The following is a 4,763-nucleotide window of genomic DNA, read 5'->3' on the forward strand; positions in this document are numbered from 1 at the left end:
GGTCAGTTGGTAATGATAGATCACGATAAATCGGTACAACCGGGGACGACGTGCAGGTCGGGAGGATGTTCTAGAAAATCAGAATTACAAGGAAGTGGGTGCTACCGAAGGGCCGGACTCTTTTGTTTTTGTGGCCAATCAGGAACGTGACGCAACAGCCTGCATGGATCTCGGCAGCGGCTGACCTCCTGCCATCCGCTTAGGACCTACACGCCTAACCTGCGTGTGTCCTTGAATCATTAAGTCATATTTTCTGCTGCTGCAAACCCACCCTGATACGTTCTTCGACTTTCGCCCAAACACATGCTCTTTTTACGCTTGCCCCTCAGCAGTAATAGAAATAGGAGAAGCACAGAGTGCAAGATATAGTTATTATCGCTCCCAAGCTGAGAAATTATTTGTGCCGTAAACACAAAATAATGTTGTTTACGGAAAAGCGGAATGGCCAGAAAGTACTCCAGAAGTTTAAAGCGGCAACAGACGCCCCTGGAGAGATAAGAGAGTGTTCACGGAGGAGACGGGACATGAGCTCGGTGGCCTGGCATCACTTTTGTTGCGAAGACAGGTGGCTACAGGCGGTCCCTGGAGGAGAAAGCCGCGGCTCACATGTCTGTGTCTCTCCGGCGCAAAGCGCGTGCCCTGGGAGCTGTCTCTAAGCCATCACGAGAGCGTTGTGGCCACAAAGACGGTCTGTGCAAGTGGGAGTTATTTCTCTTCTTTGCCTAGTTCCCTAATACTCACATTTTTATAACTTTATGTCATGTCTCCGTTGTTGGCATTGGCCTCTCGTGGGCTTCTAAGCCCTAGCTTGAATTAGCTTTGCTGGGTATTTCCAAAAGAGCCAAATCAACGGGAAAATAAGGCTATTGATCGTCCAATGGGAGGGAAAGGAGGAAAGGAAAAGAAAATAGGGGTGGAATGTCCCCGGACACAGGGACCCTGCGCTTCTCCTTCTGTCCAGAGACTCTCTGTTGACTCTGAACATTAAGTTTTACTTTTGTTTTTTTAATGTTTAGTTATTTTTGACAGAGGGAGACACAGAGAGAGAGAGAGAGAGAGAGAGAGCATGAGTGGTGGAGGAGCAGAGAGAGAGGGGGGACACAGAATGGGAAGCAGGCTCCGGGCTCTGAGCTGTCAGCACAGAGCCCGATGCGGGGCTCGAACTCACAAACCGTAAGATCACGACCTGAGCCGAAGTCAGATGCTTAACCGACTGAACCCCCCAGGCACCCCACGTTTTACTCTTTTTTTTTTTTTACATTTTATTTTATTTTTTATTCTCATTTAATTTTTTTTTTAATTTAAAAATAGAACTGCCTTAACACCCAGCAGTTGACTACTAGGTATGCTGTACTAGGTACTAGTACTAGTACTAGTACTAGGTACTAGGTACAGGTATGCTGTCCCACGTCTTACTCTTACTGTCACTGATATTTTCTTTATGAATTTTGGAGCAGGAAGGAACGTGGCTTCCAAAATGTCTTAGCCTATAGCTGTGCTACCATTTGTGTTTGTTGTTCTTCTTGTTTGTTTAGAAAAAATATGGGGCCTTTCATGAATGTGTGTGTCATCCTCGGGCAGGGACCACGCTCATCTTCTCTGTGTTGAAGATATATGTTGCCGAAGTGAGCACTGTGCTAATATATTTGGACTTTATTACCCGTTTCAGACCTTTCAGGGACTCCTTGTCTTCTTACAATGTCATCGAACTCTCACAGAACCAGGCCCACCTGTCTCTCTGGTCCCTCTGTCCACCGTCCTTCCCAGAAATCCTTTGCTCGGCCCCCGGAACACCTCCGGGCACACTTTGTGTCCTCTTTCCTGAAATGCCTCTTCCACCTGGGCCCTCCCACTGCATCCTTCATGACCACGTTCAAATGTGTCACCCCAGATGCCTTCCCCAACTCCTGGTCAGAACGAGTGGCCACCCCTTCAGAACATCTCCGGCCGCTCTGCGACCTTCCTTGGCACATTGTCTGTTCCTGAAGCCCCGCTTTCCCTTTGTTACCACTGTTCATCATCTCAGCACCTGACACGGGTCGGGCAAGGGGCAGACACTCGTTAAATTTGCACTAAATGCAGCAATAAGAGAAGGAAGGGACACAAATGCGGTCACGGACCCCTCCTACGATCGTATATTTCGCGCTCAATCAAAATAGCTCTTTCCCGTCTCTTCTCACCCCGTGAAAGGACGTAGACTCCCTGCTCAGCTCATCTTTGGCCTGGCTCTTAATTGGCATCAAAGACCCTGAATGGTGCTGTTGGTCCCCAACTCAGAATAGCATCTCTGTGCCTGTCACTCGCTAGTAACTCTCTGATGGTTCTGAGTTGGCCTGAGTCACAACCCGAGCTGGAACTTTGCAAGAACATTGTAAAAACTTAATGGGGCTGGGGGGCGGGGGGATGGGGGGTGGAATACATCTTAAAATAGCTTTGATTTTTTTTTTTTTTTTAGAAGAACGTGGTACCCACAGCAGAGTCAATTCACAACCGGCATGAACAACACATCAAGAGTCTGTGAACTGAAGGTAGGAAAAACTGGATAAGCCACCCCAACCCCAAACGTCCAAAATGAATGATACCGCGATGTGACACACGACCTCAGCATGTTTGAATATGCTCCGACTCTATGCAAAGAAATAACGGTCCTTTGTCATTTCAGACAGAACTAAATCTCGGAGGATTATGCATTAGCATGTTTCTGTTCTTGTGTTGCCTGTGATGGAAATAATATACCCGAATTCACAACGAGTTAGAGAAAAAATCCAGTCGACACGATCACCTTATTCTCCCTCTTTAAAAGTACGTTATCTACGAGTGTGCTTGCGGCAGATGAAACAAAGGCAAAAATCCAGACCGCCTACGTGATAGATGAGACATTACCCACAATGGATAAATAGCCCCTGTTTCAGAGCTAAGTCACTCAAAGGGCACTAATTAGGAGTTTAATAAACGTCACGGCCAACTGCATTCGTTTTCTATTGACAAGCACCACGCACACACTGAGTGGCTAACACAGCATTCATTGGTTACCTTAGTTTTGTAGGTCAGGTGCTCAGGAGGGCTTGACTGGGCTCTGCGCTGGGTCTCACGGGCTGAAATCAAGGTATTGGTGGAAAAGTGCTTACCCCGAAGTGTAAGAAACAGTTGGCCTCCAGGCTTATTCAGATCCTTGGCAGAATCCGCTTCCTTGTGGTTGCAGGCCTGGGGTCACCAATACCTCGCTGGCTGCCGTCTGGAGGTCACCCATATTCCTTCTCGCCCGGCATCCACCACGTACAAGGCCAGCGATGGTGAGTCGAATCCTTCCATTGCTTGGAATCTCTGACTTTTTTTGTTTTTTTGTTTTTTTGCCTTTCTCTTCTGCAGAGAAAGTTCTCTGCCTTCGAGGGCTCGTGTGATTGCATGAGACCAACCCAGATAATTTCCGTGTCTTCAGGTCCAGTGCGTCTTACAGCATGATCACACTGGGTTATGTCACCGTGCTCAGGATTCTGGGACTTAATGTGGAACCCAGGAGCCCTTCCCAGACCCACGTCAGAATCACAGAATACCAGCACTGAAGGGGAACTTGGAAAATACAGGTTTAGCTTTTCAACTGAAGCATAAATCCTGCACGTGGAGAGATCTTTCGTCTAAATACATCTGGTGATAGACAATACATTATCTCACTTTTGGACTGATCCGATGATGAAAAAGCAAGAGACACTATGATGACATTTGCTCCCAATAATTTTTCATTTTCCAAATCGAAGGAATCTAATTTTCTTTTCTGACACGTAGTAGTGTTACACTTTTTCCTATGTTTTCATGATCCCGTTTCTTTGTTCCTAGACCATTCACTGTGCCATTTCATCGTAGAAACACCCAACGTCTCTTGTGTTTTTAAAAAATGTTTATTTATTCTTGAGAGAGAGCGCGACAGAGCATGAGTGGGGCAGGGGCGGAGCAAGAGGGAGACACAGAATCCGAAGCAGGCTGCAGGCTCTGAGCTGTCAGCACAGAGCCCGACATGGGGCTCGAACCCATGAACTGTGAGATCATGACCTGAGCCGAAGTCAGACGCTCAACCGACTGAGCCACCCAGGCGCCCCACACGCAACACCTCTTGTAAAATACAGCTGATAAGGAATCCAGTCCTCTAACGGTGGCCTCATTCTATCGAGTTTATAGACGTTTATCCAAGTGTTTTTATCCTGCTCCAAAGATATCTTTCCTTTGGAAATCATTCTTACCCCCATTTCAGACTCATGCATTCTCATGAGAAACTAGTTTTGTGAATAGGCTTCTAGACGTTTGGAAAGTCCACTAAAAACCTAAAGCAGAAAAAGTATAATTTTTGCAAATGGCTTCCTGTGCTCATTACCCCATGATTGCCACTACGTGAAGGATCATTAAATACTCTAGAACGCATTTAAAATACCTCAAGAGCTCCCAAAACTTTGGGCTCCTTTGAGACCCTTAAAAGCAAACACATACAAGTAAACAAGTGAAAAGTGAAATGTTGCATGGAGAATTCTGCGAGCACAGGTGCCCCAGTAGGTAAACATCTGAATATCCAGCCATCCGGGAGTCCCGGAGTGAGATTTCATGGCCCAACGCCCCGCCGCTGAGCGGGCAGTGCTGTGCTGGGTGGAGTGGGTTCCTGCGGGCTTGGGGATTTCTCAAAGCAAGAAAAAACTGACAAAAAGAAAAGGTCTGACTACTGCTGAAGATTTAATAATTCAGGCTGTTTAAAAGCTTTCGGCGCATTTTATGATTTT

The 4,763-nt window shown here is 46.7% G+C and overlaps 1 pseudogene; it reads right to left on the reverse strand.

Moving 5' to 3' along the window:
• Nucleotides 1-1,536: 1,536 nt before the first annotated feature.
• LOC121013811 (uncharacterized) lies at nt 1,537-1,633 on the reverse strand (annotated as a pseudogene).
• Nucleotides 1,634-4,763: the final 3,130 nt, after the last annotated feature.

Source organism: Herpailurus yagouaroundi, unplaced genomic scaffold (genome assembly GCF_014898765.1).
Source record: "Herpailurus yagouaroundi ecotype Mexico unplaced genomic scaffold, PumYag 199, whole genome shotgun sequence".
In the NCBI taxonomy this organism is placed as follows: Eukaryota; Metazoa; Chordata; class Mammalia; order Carnivora; family Felidae; genus Herpailurus; species Herpailurus yagouaroundi.